The sequence below is a fragment of the Natator depressus genome, chromosome 2, assembly GCF_965152275.1.
Source record: "Natator depressus isolate rNatDep1 chromosome 2, rNatDep2.hap1, whole genome shotgun sequence".
Taxonomy (NCBI): domain Eukaryota; kingdom Metazoa; phylum Chordata; order Testudines; family Cheloniidae; genus Natator; species Natator depressus.
The window spans coordinates 127,492,969-127,509,339 of record NC_134235.1 but is presented as its reverse complement, the minus strand read 5'-3'; the positions used below and the strand labels follow the sequence as shown (position 1 = coordinate 127,509,339).

The following is a 16,371-nucleotide window of genomic DNA, read 5'->3' as shown; positions in this document are numbered from 1 at the left end:
GGCTCCTCTTCTCCGGCCATGACAAGTCCAGAGAAGATCCATGCTGGGGGAGAGGTGCCTCTTCCCTGGCCACGGCAGCTTCCGCGCTGGGACCAGTGGGGAGGGGCACCTCTCCCCGGCGTGGCAGCTCCGTGCTGGGGTTGGGGGAGGGTTGCCTCTTCCCCAATTGTGGCAAATCTGGGGCAGCTCCGTGCTGGAGCCGGGGGGAGGGGTGCCTCTGCCCCAGACGGGGCCGGCGGGGCCGGGCACTGCTCCCCACCATGGCAGGTCTGCCTTGGGTCCCTGAGCCCCTGCGTGGGGCTTAATTGCTAGCTGGGCAGCTGCACAGCTTAGAGGGAACTTAGCCCACGCTACAGAATTCAGTGGACACAGTTTTCAGGAGTCCAGATTTTACCTGGGTAATGTCACAAATACTCAGCCAGGATATGGGATACCCAGGTTCACATCTCTACTCTGACTGATTCAGGGCAGTGTCTGGGCTCCCAACCGACTGCTCTAAACAATGGACCATGGGATAGTGTAGGGTGGGCTTCTCATGATGTCTCCTGCTGAAGCTTTTCAACTATAAAATATTTAAATAGTCATTGGGTCAGTGAGAGAAAAAAATATCACTATAGTCCTGTGGTAAGTACACTGCCTGGGGAGAAGCAGGGTCCAGTCCCTGCTCCAATGAATATTTAAATATAAGGGAGGGGTACCACCTCCTCCTGAGCAGTGGTTTGTGTGAGTGCCGTAAGAGTGTCTACCAGATTGGGCCCTGCAGGTTAGATAGCTCATGAGGGAGATTCTGAGTTTGAGAAACTTGCTGGGATTTAGGCACTGAGCTGCTTGGTACCAGCAGAAACTTATGTGCCTACACCAGTGCTGGGCAACCTGCAGCCTGTCAGGGTAATCAACTGGTGGGCTGCGAGACATTTTGTTTACATTGACCGTCCACAGGTACAGCCACCCGCAGGTCCCAGTGGCCGCAGTTTGCCGTTCCGAGCCAATGAGAGCTGCGGGAAGTGGTGGCCAGCATGTCCCTGAGGTCTGTGCTGGTTCCCGCAGCTCCCATTGGCAAACCACAGTCACTGGGAGCTACAGCCAGCCGTGCCTGTGGACAGTCAATGTAAACAAATGGTCTTGTGGCCCGCCAGCGTATTACCCTGATGGGCCATGTGTGGCCTGCAGGTTGCCCACCACTGGCCTAAAGGGTTAAACAGCAACTCAGCAGGGGTTTTGAGGATCTAAATTTTGGACTTAAGGCACCTGAAGTTGCAGTTAGATTCCTAAATCCTTTGGTGCATTTAGTATTTTGGAGTGAAAATGTGTAGCACAGAATAAAACCAAAGGCATAATCCACCTCCATAAAGCAGCATCAGCCTCACCGTGATCAAAACATGCTTCTCAGCAAGCTTGAACAGAGATTGTGTAATTATCACACTTAGTCTGTTCAGTGCGGACTACAATATACTGGAATTGATGCCTGGCATTTGAAAATTAATGTGACTAGATGGTTGTAATGACGTTCAGATGCACAACATTCATTATTATATGCTGAATGCCTTTCCAAATCCATGCCATCCTCCAAGTATCAGCTGAAACAGTACCAATGGATGAAATACTTTAAAACCATTTAGGCACCAGCACACACTTTTCCCATCCAGAAGCTCCCTGGAGACCTTGAAGATGTGAAAAAGGTCTTTAAATTGTTATAAACAGACCCAAAATGATGGACATAACACAGAGCACAGGAGAAAGCTGAGCATAATGTTCATTTCTTTAATGTGTAAAGTTTTTCATGAGCTGAGTTTCACACCCAAGTATATCAAGTGTCAAATCATTTACACAGTACTTAATAGTGAGATAACTGCAGCTTTACACAATACAGAAAGAAATATGGGTCTGAAATAAATATCATCCACACTGTGTAGCAGTTCAGAAGACTTTGCCTTTATTAGTAATTTGCATTAGATACAAGCATTGTGCATGAAGGCTTGATTGTTTTAACTGTTTAGTCCAGATTTTGAAAGCGATTACAAATAAATGCATTTATCAGCCACTCAGGAGCCCCAGATAAATAAAGCTTGCAATTCTGAGGCAGAGTTGAAAAAAAAACCTTATTTGTTCCACATCACAGGGGCTTGCCATACCCTTTTTGCTACTTTTGTTTCCGTGCGTTCACCCACTTAGACCAACATTTCCTAGCTCATGATTTTGGGTGCCCAATCAGGACGCCTTAAGGGAGCCAGCTTTTAAGAGGATGGGGGCTTAGCACATTCTGAAAATCAGATCAAGGGGCTTTTGCCTGCTTTGGGTTTCCTTATGAAAGCTTCATATGTCTTTAGTCTGGGGCTCACACAGTTTCATGGCCAGGCAGAAGAGATTCATATGCAGATTTGTTGCTGAATACAAGTCAACTAGCTACTTGTTTCTTAAAAATTACATGGTATATTCTCCCCCCATGTTGTTATGTTTATGCAAAAATACTATGCACAACCACACCTGAGATCGAAATCTTTTAGCCCATAGCAAGTGCTCAAATGCCATCTGTCCCAGGGTGCTCCACTCACCCCTGGTCTAGCACCTCTTCCTGGTCACTCTCGGGATTAGCTCTTGAGGCTAATGCCTCCGTCTGCAATTTGCATGCCATCACTCTGACTCTGGTCTGCAGCCCCTCTTGCTCCAAGACCTGCAGCGCCCTCTTTGTGAGTTAGCCCTCCAGCTAGGTCACTCAGTGTTCCCCTTCCAGGGTTCAGTCAATCAACAGTTCTAGGCAGTTTTCCCATTTACTGCCATACCATTCCCTCAATGGTTGATAGAGGAACCCAGGCTCAGAGTCTTCTCCAGGTTCCAGGCCAGGGACCCTAGGTCAGCAGTTATAGGCCTCTTCTCTCTAACTTCACTGATCCTTCCCTGGACTGCTTCCTACTCTCTGGATCCTGTTCTCTCTCTGGGTGTGCCAACTCCAAGAACTCTCTTCCCAGGAAATGATGGCCCTTTCTCAGCAGCTATCCCAATCTGAACCTAGCTTCCTGGCTTTATGAGCCCCACCTGTTTCTGCACAGGTGAGTCTGTTCCTAACTAGCTGCCTACAGTGAAAAGCTCCCGTTTGAAGCCTAATTAGCTGATTGGGCACACCTGGATGAATTCTACTCTTGCAGGGCTAGTGTGGGGATCTCACCACATCACACTACCATACAAATGTTGCTTGATATTTAGATGACTCAGGAATGGATTTCTTATAGAATGGCACATATTCACTTCTGGTCCCACACTGGCTTCTCCTGCTATAAACACTTGGTGGCTTTAGATCTGCCAGGCATGAGACTGCTGCAGAATATAAGAAGATGAAATCTCCCCTCCTATGGTGGGAGGTCTTTAAGCAGTCAGACTACCCCAAGTGGTGCTGGTTGGGAAGGGGTCTTAGATGAGGTAGCCTTAGAATGGAATGCATCACCTCTGCAGTTTCTGTTGAGACACAACAGCAATTTAAAGTCACACCTCCTTGGTAGAAACCCAAGCAAAGAGCAGATGGCAAGACCCTCATACAGAGAAGAAATCACCTGGTTCAGAGAGGTATAATTGACTCCTCCCTCTGCCAATATGCTTGAATCAAAACCTATCTATTCACTTTGAAATTTGCTTTTTCCTCACAAGAAACTTCTTTCCATGTGCCAGAAATTCTCATTTCCATCTTTCATTTGCTCCCCCTTCCATCCCTCTCCAAGTTAAATATTAATGTATAGAAGATCTCAAGACGTGTAAAGCAATATTATTCATGGACTGATACCCAGAAGCAAGTACCTCAGGGATATTGATTCCAAACCTGCCAGTTGTCTTGTTACCAGCTACTTAACGATTTTAAGCTAAATCCTTCATAAAAGATACAACATGATCTTCCATTTGAGATTGAAATATGTTCTGATTCTGTTTTTGGGTTGTTGGGTCCCTCTCTCCCCTCCTCAGCTGCAAATTGCCAAGCTCTCTAAGAGGCAAACTTAGGCATGATGTTCACTTGGTAACAAGCAAAATTATATTTAGAAAGCAATGCTGACGATTACATTATATAGTGCACAGGACAGCATATACCACTGGTGGAAGATGTTGATTTTGTTTTAATTTAATGCTAACATTTCTTTGATGGCTTACTTACCACTTTAAGTTCAAAGTAATAAAGGAGCAATAGGATTTTACTGTACAAATCTGTTTGTACTAAAATTGAAAATTCTTTGGAAATGTCATCTTGTGTAGATTGACTACATTGATCATTTTCTATTCAGTTCCATGGGAATTTTTCATAGCCTCTTGCTTCTTCTGCTCTCCAACCAGGCAGCAGCTGGGAAATAATAATAATAAAAGCCAGAACCTTGTTACTGCAGGCTGAACTGCTGGGAGCATCATGAAAATCAGTGGGGTCTCACCCAAGGGTCCTCTCCGGTGGAGCAGCTTCTGAGATCAAGGCTTGATTGTAAACAACCTATGTTTTAATATTTTAGTCTTCAGTGGAAGTGCAGATGTGCATTTTTGACATTTTTTCATCCTTGAAGACCACTCTTGGCTTTGAGATGTACATGAAGCTCTGAAGGAGTTTGTTTTAAATGAATCTCTTCCTCTATCCCTCTTTAATAGCTCTTAAACAAACAAAAGCATTTTTTGCTGTGACAATTATCCTAAATGCCTATGGTGAAACTTTCAAAATCATTGATGTTGAAAGTTTTAACATTGACTTCAGTGGGAGCCAGCTTCGGCTAACATTGGGGCTTTTGAAAATCGTTGGAAATCTTTAGGGAATCATTTGAATAATGTTGCTATTTCAAATCTAAAGAAAAGTTCTTTGATAACCATTTTTTCTCAAGAGTTACAATTTCACTTTCCAACTTAACTGATCCCCTCAATTGAGAATCATACAATAGCAAGCTAAATTTGGTAACAGGCCTTGGGCATAATGCAACATTTTATTTATTATTTGTTTTTTAACTGCCAAAGATTGGGGACAAACAAATACAGGCTGAATAGCACATAAAAGCGATGTACACTGTAGTACAATAGAACATTTACCAGTAATTCTGCAGCAGAACTTCTTCCTCTTTACATACAACTGAGGGACTTCTCAGAACAGATAGGCTGTGTGTACACACACGCTCACGGAGTGGTGGGGAGGAGTTGTTATATTGTCTGCTGTACGAATGCAGTCATACCTCAATTTCCCCACCCTTTCAGTCGTTAGTTTTATCCTCAGTCAAACCAAAATGTCCCCCTATTTAGGGGTAAAAAGCCCAAACAAAATGAAAACCCAAATCTTCCACCCAACTTCCTGTCCACCTTCTCTCCTCTTTGAGGTGGAATGGTACTTCACTCAGTCTCTCCCTTGGAATGCAAGCATTTACAAAGTTCTTTTCCTTGGTTGCAGGGGTATAACATGTCTGGGTGGTACCCTGGTGCTCAATGTGCCATACCTCCCGCTACCACGGATTCCGTCCTGAGACCCTCAACAGTGAAGTGGCTGGCTGAGCCAAACTCAACCATTCCTGTTTTACTTTCCCCCATATTCATTTTCTACACTTACTTATTTTCCTCTTAGACCTCCTACCAGACTCTTTCCTCGGGATTATTCAGCCAATCTCCTTCCCTGAGTCTCTCTCCTCTGGGAGCCCTACTCCTTGCCTTGGCTCAGACCCTAGTCAATGGAAAGTCCCACCATCAATCTGTTGCTTTCCCCAAGTCTGTCTGCAGTAAACAGAAGGGAGCTCCTTTATATCCTTGTCCCCTTCCTCAGCATGCAGTGCTTCGACTCTTTAACATTCCCCTCCTCTGTTCCAAAATACCTTGCTTCCTCTCTTTGCCTCCTCCCCTTGGTTATATTTTTATGGTGAAATTTAAGAAATTTCTATTCATAAATTTAATTTTTTTCAATACAGTTGCAAACCTGAAAAGATTATATCAAGTTTCCTGGGAGTGTATTGTGTGCAAAATGATTGGCACAGCTCTACAAGTTAGTCTTTCTACGGTTATAGTCCCATGACATCCATTGCCAACAACAGACTTCATGCCAAGATACTAGGAAAAACTAGCATTACTGTGACACTTGAAACAAGATGGAATTTTAAGAGAAATCTAAATATCGTCAGGTCACTTCTAATGGTTTGACACTTAATTTGTGCATTTTGAATTTCTGTAAAGGTGCACCATGCTCTTCCTAACATCAAAAGCAAAAAAGGAAAGTAATGATCACTTCAAGGAGAAGCGTATAAGCAGATAATGGAGAAAATAGTCGCATTCATTCCTTAGATAAAGATTCTAAATATGAGATGTAGAATAAAGTCTGGTTTCCATGAAATTTGGTATGCATACGGAGGTTGTTGTGAATGAGGGAATACACTCTTCGGCCATTATGTAAAAATGTTTAATTAATTTTCTTAGTCAGTTTCAATGTGTTTCTTTGGTCTGTTGGGAATCTCACAGGTGACTGATTTTGCACCTGAAATTACAATTCTGTTTACCTGAAGCCACTTTGTAGCCTCATTAGTACAACATGCCATAATTTGGTTCTGATTCTATAATCTAAATCTTGTTAAGACTGGAATTTTTCTTTTAAACTACCAATATTAGTATCTGGGGGTTTTGTTTGTTTTTATCCACTCACATCTGACATGGGTGATGAAATCTTTCTCCATTGGATTAGTTTCTTAAACAACGTTCATACTTGTGATAAAAAGTGATCAAAAAGTTTAAAACACAGAAGTTATTATTACAAAAGTCACAAAGTCCTTGGGGGTTGTCAAGGTTCCTCCCCCACTCTGAACTCTAGGGTACAGATGTGGGGACCTGCATGGAAAAACCTCCTAAGCTTATCTTTACCAGCTTAGGTCAAAACTTCCCCAAGGTACAAAATATTCCACCCTTTGTCCTTGGATTGGCCGCTACCACCACCAAACAAATACTGGTTACTGGGGAAGAGCTGTTTGGACACGTCTTTCCCCCAAAAATACTTCCCAAAACCTTGCACCCCACTTCCTGGACAAGGTTTGGTAAAAAGCCCCACCAATTTGCCTAGGTGACTACAGACCCAGACCCTTGGATCTTAAGAACAATGAACAATCCTCCCAACACTTGCACCCCCCTTTCCAGGGAAATGTTGGATTAAAAGCCTCACCAATTTGCATAGGTGACCACAGACCCAAACCCTTGGATCTGAGAACAATGAAAAAGCATTCAGTTTTCTTACAAAAAGACTTTTAATAGAAATAGAAGTAAATAGAAATAATAAAAAAAATCCCCCCTGTAAAGTCAGGATGGTAGATACCTTACAGGGTAATTAGATTCAAAACATAGAGAACCCCTCTAGGCAAAAACCTTAAGTTACAAAAAAGATACACAGACAGAAATAGTTATTCCATTCAGCACAATTCTTTTCTCAGCCATTTAAAGAAATCATAATCTAACACGTACCTAGCTAGATTACTTACTAAAAGTTCTAAGGCTTCATTCCTGGTCTATCCCCGGCAAAGACAAAATATAGACAGACACACATACCCTTTGTTTCTCTCCCTTGTCCCAGCTTTTGAAAGTATCTTGTCTCCTCATTGGTCATTTTGGTCAGGTGCCAGCGAGGTTACCTTTAGCTTCTTAACCCTTTACAGGTGAGAGGAGATTTCCTCTGGCCAGGAGGGATTTTAAAGGGGTTTACCCTTCCCTTTATATTTATGACAGGGGTAAACAGTGTAGAAGGCAACACATATCTAAGCAGTTGTGCTGTGTATTTTCTTCTGATTTTCTGTCTCTTCTTTGTTGGCCATGATGAATATTGTGATCAGACAAAACTAAGCACTTTACTCCTTTATTATTTATTAAGAGCATTGTATAGATGGCTTAAGGAAATGCCTGAGAAATTATTTTACTTTTATTAGATTTATTTGCCATCTGAAATATTTCCTAAGTGACATTTATTGCACAGACAATACTCATGTTACCACCACACAACACCCACTCAAAATGTGGTGATTCTATTGCCACCTACTCTGAGTTTCTTCCTCCTATGAGTTAATTCCTACCTCTTCCAATAAAACATTCTAGTTCAGTGCAACAATAAGGTATTCATTATAATTTTCAACAGTTCCTTTTGCAAGATGATTTTCATACCAGGAGATGGCACCATTTTTCTAGCAGGATACAGAACATATGCAAATTCTTCAATTCTTACTCATATACTTATTTAATAATCAATATCTGCCAATTTGCTATTTAATCTGTGTCTTGTATATTTATGAGTTCTGTGTCAATGTTTATTCAAAGGTAGTAACCAATCACAGAACATATTTCACAAGGAAGAGATGACCCAGCATAACTCTAATTGTCAGATGTGCTTGTTGTCATTTTCTTATTTTCATCATTTGCTAACTACTTTCCTTACTTTTATTCACTTAGGGCAAATTCGTCCCTACCAACTGCACTGCAGAACTGCAGTGCTCTATACTGGATACTGTACATTGACATGAATGGACGTTCAGCACACGGACCTAGTTCAGAATACATGAGAGATCATAGTGGCAGGTCAGAGAAAGGAATGTTACCCTGAGATGATCACTTATGTTTCTACACTTGAGGTTAAAAGAGTGAATATTTTCTTAATATAAAAATAAAGATCAAAACATTTAGATAGTATTTTGTGTTATATTCCCCTCTGCTGATCACCGGCATATCTGTGTGATGGGCTGAAGCAAAGGTATTTTGCTGCTCATCTGAAGTGGCAAAGAGCCACTACTTTTGTGTCACTCTGTATTTCCCCTACAAAAAAATAATATATATACACAGAGATGTAGTCCCTTCACATAATGTACTGTCTTCAAAACTGACACCCTAAAATCTGCATGCAGTCAAGGAAAAAGATGGCCAAAAAAACCCTCCACCAATTCAAGTTTTTCATTTATTTATTAGCTAGAAATGTCTTTTTCTTTGCCCACTGATATGTCTAAAAGATACTTTTTAAATGTTTCCCTTTTTGCTTATCAAATTCAGCTCTGCCAAGAGATGTATCTAAACATTAGAAAGAAAAATTGTACACTTTTTGCTGATTTGTTATTTTAAATCACTTTTAAAAATATGTATATAACTATGCATAATTGAGGAGAAAGATTATATGGAACTTTTTGCACCAACTGTGCTCTCTCTCTCTTTCATGCGCATGCACACACGCACATCTACACACAGTTGAAATAGCAAATAAAAGCCTTAAAGAAAGTGCAGAGGGCCCAATTCTCATTTTCACTAAGGTCCTTTTACACCACTCTGGTAGCATAAAGGGCTTTAAAATGAGCATAAATATAATTTACACCCATTTTAAGGCCCTTTTACAATGCCAGAGTGGCATAAGGGGGCCTTCATATAAATGAGCATTGGATCCTTGGAGTAAACAATCCAGTGAGATAATGTGACTTTGAAAATGCACTCGTTACTAGACACAAAACTTGATGCACAAGTGACCTCTTTAACAGGATACATGTCACTAAAGGCCATTAAGACTCTTTACATGAAAACATGTTGTGGTAAAGGACAAATAAGGGACTTTTATCATTAGCAGTGTTTTTCAGTCCTTATTCTCAAACTGATAAAAACTGGAAATGACTTAGAATCAAAGATCAGCTCAAGCAAAATTAACCAAGACCCCACAGAAGTCCCCATCCAGACCCTGAATTCTGTTTACACCTATTCTCCAAAATCTGACCATTGTTCGGAGGGTGATCCAATTGTATTTGATCCAGGATATACTGTATACACACACACACACACACACACACACACACACACACACACACACACACACGCACAAAATGGATTTGTCATTCAAAACTCCCATTGATTTTAATTGGAGCAAGATCAGGTCAATGTTTAACAATGGCCAACAGCATTAACTAGATTTTTTTTAAAGAGAAGCCTAAAGATTTGTATTGTTTAAAAAACTTTTGCTATTGAGCTTGGGAAGCTGAACCATGTAATAATTTAACTTCTGTGGAACTTCAGACTATGCCTCTCTTATTTTAAATTGGTTGTGGTTATGACAAGGTTTTTATGTACTGGCAACACAGCTCCAAAAAGTATTAAAATTTGTAAGCATGTTATACAGCTACAAGAGGAATAGTCTGGACCAGTGTTTCTCAACATTTTCAGGATTGCATCCCTTTATTCAAAGCCAGTTTTTTTCCCCAACAGCCTTACTATAAAAGAAAGAGTAAAAGTGTATCAGTGATAAGTCTATATAATTTATTTGGTTTTGTCTGTGTGCATGCATGCATGTTTCAAATTGTGGATAGAGAATACCTGACCTTGAAGGGTAAGGGAGTGAGATTTCCTTTGCTTTAGGCTGTAATATAATTTTCAATGCCACATGACACCCTTCCCACCGCCCTTATTTCTTTTCATGACCCACGTGCCCTTGGGTCAAGAAGCAGAGGTTCATTGCATGATTTCTGCTTGCATAAACATTTCAAAATATCTCTGTCCACACTAGAAACTGAAATCATGCTAACGCTATGATAGCTACAACAATGCCGAAAATGGATGTAGATAGCATGCTTCTACTGCCAGCTCAGACAGAATCTAAATGATTTCCACCTCTGATACTTCTGTTACCACCTGTGGCCCCATGCAGAAATGTTTCCTTCTCCCATATCTAGATCAGTACAGAAGAAATAAAAACCCATAATTAGTTGCAACTCAGGCTGTGGTACAGGCTGACTCCCAGATCATTCACTATTTGTCTTCCTTAACAAGATGATGTTTTCAATTAACATCACAGGAACTGGGTGGGACAAGAAAAATTAAGCTTTGTGAGACCCTGGGGCAAGATATCTGGCTCAACAAAGGAGGAATGAAGGAGGGCAGGTGACTTGGCTTACTATTTTTTTATTGTAGTGGGAAAAATATAAGATTTAGGCAAATGTTGACGATCTGGCTGTATATATCCATAGATTAAAAGACCAGAAGGGACCACTGTGATCATCTAGTCCAGTAGTTCCCAAACTTGTTCTGCCACTTGTGCAGGGAAAGCCTCTGGTGGGCCGGGCCGGTTTGTTTACCTGCCGCATCTGCAGGTTCAGTCAATCGCGGCTCCCAGTGGCCGCAGTTCGCTGCTCCAGGCCAATGGGAGCTGCTGGAAGCAGCGGCCAGTATGTCCCTCAGCCCGGTGGAACAAGTTTGGGAACCACTGATCTAGTCAGACCTCTTATACAATTTAGAACTTCCCTGAATTAATTCCTGTTTGAACTAGAGAATATTTTTTAGAAAGACTTTGAATCTTGATTTAAAAATTGGCCATGATTAAGAATCCTCCTCAAACCTTGGTAAATTTGTCCAATGATTAATAACCCTCTCTGTTAAAAATGTTCATCTTATTTCTAGCCTGAATTTGCCTAGCTTCAGCTTCTAGCCATTGGATCTTGTTATGTAATATTGTCCCTGTAATTTGCTAAATCACTTGTATTGTTTTAAACAAGAAAAAGTAAAGCTCTGATGACTGTAGAGTACAATAAAGGTACATATTTTTTGCCTTTTTTTATCAACGTGAATGCGATTGAGTGTGATTAATGCGTGACATTTATAGGGATTGTGGTGTGAAAGACTCAGGAATTCTTCTGACAACATGCCACATATACTATGTGTTGAATGTAGAAGTCACAGAGGACCTGAGGCAGCTCTCAATTAAAGGGATACAGTCAAGATAGAGCATATTGAAAACAAATACTCCCCACCAATATTGCTAATAGAAAGTTAGTCCACTGAAATGAAATATTTTATTTAAAAAAATCTAAATGGACTTTTCATTATTTTTAAACAACTTGTGCACTTGTTCTGCTTCACTCAAGCTTGGCTGCTGGACCTTGGCTAGTCAGGTTCTCTCATCAGTTTCACCGTCTGATTTTTTTATACCAGTACCATGTTGCAGTGTTTGGGCTTCCAACCCCAGAAGGAAATATTCACTGGGCCCAGAGACAGGGGTAGAATATACAATACTACCATTTTTTTTTAATTGTATAGGAACAATCACCACCAGCAACAATGTTATTTATGGCATGTATTACAAATACTACCCAGAGATAGCGGCATAGTGGTAAATGAAGCAATACCTGAGCTAGCACACAGTTTGTATAGCACATCCAGAGCTTTCTGAATGCAAGACACTACAGACCTGCAGGTTGCTAATTAAACTGTGTCCTCGGTATAACAAACAATTTGGGGAATTTATGTTGCCTTAACTTGGTACGATAATGTATTTCCTGTGGCGATACTCCCTCTTTGCTGAACGTGGAGCCTGGGGTCCTCTCCTAGCTGATGTACTGAGGATTGTCTGTGCTGTGGGGTTTGTCAAAGACAGAATAGGTGTAACTGGTTTCACAATTACTTGCTTCATTTTTAGCATGGCAGATAGGAGAGGAAGGCTGTTGGGTGACACCATATTGGGACTGAAGAAGAACCACCTAATTGTGAACTAATGTAGTCACATTTAGCATGATACATTGCACTCTCATCCCTTACCATGAAGGACAGTACAAAGCTTCAGTAAGGAGCATCAAATGTGCTGAAATGCTGAAACTTCTTTCATCCCTATTCCTCTTCAATATGGGCCCAAATTCAACTTCCTATTAAGTCAGTGGAGAGACACACCTGACCCCATTGACTTCAGAGCAAGCTGGATGAAACCCTGTGACAGCAGACAAGTGACTGATAGCACAACAGACTGGACACCATTATTGTAATCACCTGTTTATGGGGAGGGGTGGGGAGTAACTTTTTTTGTTCACTGCAATTGGGAAGAATTCCCCTTATAATGAGATTATATGGAATTATTCTAGGAGACATAGGTGAAATCATCACCCAGAGCTGCTGTTCTCCCATGTGGCTGGTACTCCAGTCTCCATGGGCTGAAATAGCAGCCACAATCGCAATTGAACGGGGTGTATGGGTGACTGGATATGGGAAACACACATCCCAGGGCCCTTCCCTGTTGAATCTCTTTTGACGGCTTACAACACAAGCCTATACACAGACTCGTTCCATGGCATCTAGAAGGGGCATAGGCACCCCATACAGCCACTCTACCTGCAATTTGCCCTCTTGGTGCCTCTGTACATGACTTTCTGTAAGCTTTACCCTCTGTACCATGTGTGAATTCCACTGTCAGTGCATACAGGTAAGTCTGTTGCTAGCAAAAGCTAAACAAAAGCAAATCCCTAATATTTTATTTAGGATTCACACATGCCATTTCCTCTTCAAAGCCCTTTACACTCATTAACTATTGAAACAAGTATATCACAATATACCACACACACCTTAAATAACTGTGTTTAAAATTATAAAATTATGAGTGTATTTAAAGTTTTAATTTAAAAAGAACGTAGAATCATAGAATATCAGGGTTGGAAGGGACCTCAGGAGGTCATCTAGTCCAACCCCCTGCTCAAAGCAGGACCAATCCCCAATTAAATCATCCCAACCAGGGCTTTGTCAAGCCTGACCTTAAAAACAAAGCAACTGCAGGACAGATTTCATAATTAAATTCACAGAGGAACTTCAATCCACACCTCTACTTACTTTATTTTTATTTTCTTTTTAATTTTCATATATTTGTATTGAATCAAATTAAATTTAAATATGAAGTGACACCCTACCAGCATAACTTCAGCCCTTGGCTTTTCTTTCCTTATGTGCTGATGGAGAGACTGTGATTCCTGAAAGCGTGCTCAGATTTTTAGGTTACTATATTAAAAGCTGTACACTATTTTGATTTTCTTTTCTTATTATATATTTGACTAATTAAAAATTCCTTGGGCGATATTCTGTTCTCAGTTTCATGCATGCAACCCCACTGAAGTCACTAATTAACATTTAATCAGATACCCAATAACGTCTTCTTAGGAAAAGAAGGTGAGGAAGGGAGCAAGAGGAGGGAATGAAAGGGCTGGAAACCTCAAAGGAAAGGAGGATTAACTAATGCAAATAAATTACATAGGTGTAACTGATGGCTGAATCTGAGCTCCTTTTTTCTTTTCCTAACTTTGATGACTTCACATTCATAATAAGATTGGAGTTTCTTTTTAAAAGGCAAAATAAAAATGAGAAACTGCTTAGTTAGGATCCCACTTGAATAGCCAACTGCTGCTATTATTGTGGGGTAGGATACTAGGCACTATCAGAGAAGGGAGCTGGAATGTCTGTTTGTCAGAGGGTGGAGCTGGATGGCAGGAGAGAGATCACTTGATCATTACCTGTTAGGTTCACTCCCTCTGGGGCACCTGACATTGGCTACTGTCAGCAGACAGGATACTGGGCTGTATGGACATTTGGTCTGACTCCGTATGGCCATTCTTATGTTCTTATTCTTATGTTAAGTACCTACCCTAGTAAAAAAAATGGATCCATAATTCCTTACCATTTGTAACAGTGGAACTCTAATGTAGGCGGGGTGCAGGCATTTTTATCTCTGTCCCACCTATCCCTAAAACAAGGTGGTTAAAAATATTTACCCCATCTTACACTATGGATACCACCATTGCTATCACAAGCAAAGCTGTTTTAGCAGAGCATTGCAGATCTGAATTTTGCTAGTATAGTCATAGCTTAACAGAATTGTACATTCACTATGCAGACTATGGCTACACTGCAATCCGAGATGTGAAGCGCAGTTTGGATAGCCCTGAAAGCTAATCCAAACCTTATCTGAATCTGTTGACTCTTCTGAATTGAGTTTGAAACTCATGAGAAAAGGCTCTTTCAAGAAGGTTTCCAATACTCTGCTTCCAGTCGGGCTGGGAATACTGGAAAACACCCTCTATTGATGATTTTTTAGCTTTTTTTTTTTTTGGCACCAGTCTCAGCTGGAAAGCTAGAAATACAGAAGAATGTGCAAATATTAGAGAATAAAACTTACCAAATATTTCAGAAGTTTCCAAATAGTTTGGATTTGGTTCTAGAATTTATTTAGAGGGCCTTTTGCTTCTTGTTTCCCCAGGACCTTGTCTTCCTCTACCTAATTTTTACTGAATATTTAAGTATCTCTTTATTTTGTACTAAGATTGACTTTACATTAGTTGTATACTTACATCCTGTCACTGGGACTCAACAACCCTGTATTGGCAGTATAGGTGATGAGTGTGTTTCATCTTTAGCTTTTATAATTTAATAACAATGATAAATGAATTCTGATATATCCTTTAAAGTATGAGACAGAACTAAATTCCCACACTATAATGGGTTAGCAACTGGCCCTTCCCCTTTGGCTCAGTGGGAGGTCACCCTGCCTCACTGTATCATTGGGGCACTGTCCAGTATCAGGGAATTAGCAAATCAAGTGTCAGGGCCTGAGGCCCCTTTGGCAGGGTAGGGCAGAGCAGCAAAGCACTCTAGGGAGCTCAAACCCTCAGACAGGGCAGAGCAGCAAACAGTCTAAGGAAGTCAGGCCCTGAGGCAGGGCATAGTCATAGGCAGTTTTTTCCAGGCGTCCTGGCTCAAGCAGATGGCAAACACAGGCCTCTTGGCCTCAGGGGGTAGGTGGCCACCCCAGACTCAGGGGGTAGGAGAACTAAGCCCACCTTACTCCACCAGGTCCCAGCCCAGGACTCTGCCACTGGGTATCCCACCAAAACATGCTGACTTGGGTTCTGACAGTGAAACTGGACCACAGTCAGGTTTTTCTAGGTGTTCCTTGGTTCGGGACCAGAGCCCAGGGTCTGCAGCGGGCTTGGGACATATGTCTCCTTCCCAGGTTCAGGCTCAACTGGGCTAGAGATCCTGTCTCTTATACTTCCGGCCCCCACTCTTAGCTTCTGGCATGAGGGGCAGGCCTAGCCTGGCTCCACCCACCATGGAACAGAGAGTGGTCCCTCCCCCTTTGGCTCAGTGCAAGGCCACTCCCCCTCACTATACACACTTTTAACTCTGCTGTCCATGTGCTTTTCCTATGGGTGTGATATGGATAAACACAGGTTTGCCAAACATTCTACACTTCCATCTCTTAATAATTAGCTCATGTGTACTACTGTCTATCACACAGTGCTCTTAAAACTAGCCCACAGCTTACTGCTAGAAAACTAAATAACTACATGCTAAAAAACACACAGAAATATCAAAATATGGAACCCAGTGAAATATATCTCTATAGTCTGGGATGCACTAAACCGCATGTGGCTTGCAAATACCTATTATCATTCAATCTGTCACAGCTGTTGGCACTTATAAGTTATAGATGTATCCATTCTAGCTGCTAGGATCCTATGGTATGTTCACTGATTCCACATAAAATAATATTCACTTACTTTCACTAAGTTTGCTTTGAATGTTTGATTGTGACTTACATGGCAAAGCTGAAATGTAACTTTCATTTGCAATTGTTTTACAGTT

General features: G+C 41.2%; 1 protein-coding gene and 1 long non-coding RNA gene across 4 annotated transcripts in view; one reads left to right on the top strand and one right to left on the bottom strand.

Moving 5' to 3' along the window:
- The window catches only part of LOC141982697 (uncharacterized), a 37,974-nt gene extending 29,442 nt beyond the window's left edge, over positions 1 to 8,532 (top strand). The window contains exon 3 of the long non-coding RNA XR_012638180.1: positions 8,407 to 8,532. This is a non-coding gene — a long non-coding RNA (uncharacterized LOC141982697). The remainder of the gene's footprint in view (positions 1 to 8,406) is intronic.
- The window catches only part of CDH12 (cadherin 12), an 822,829-nt gene that overhangs the window by 104,296 nt on the left and 702,162 nt on the right, over positions 1 to 16,371 (bottom strand). The gene's annotated exons all lie outside the window — the stretch shown is intronic.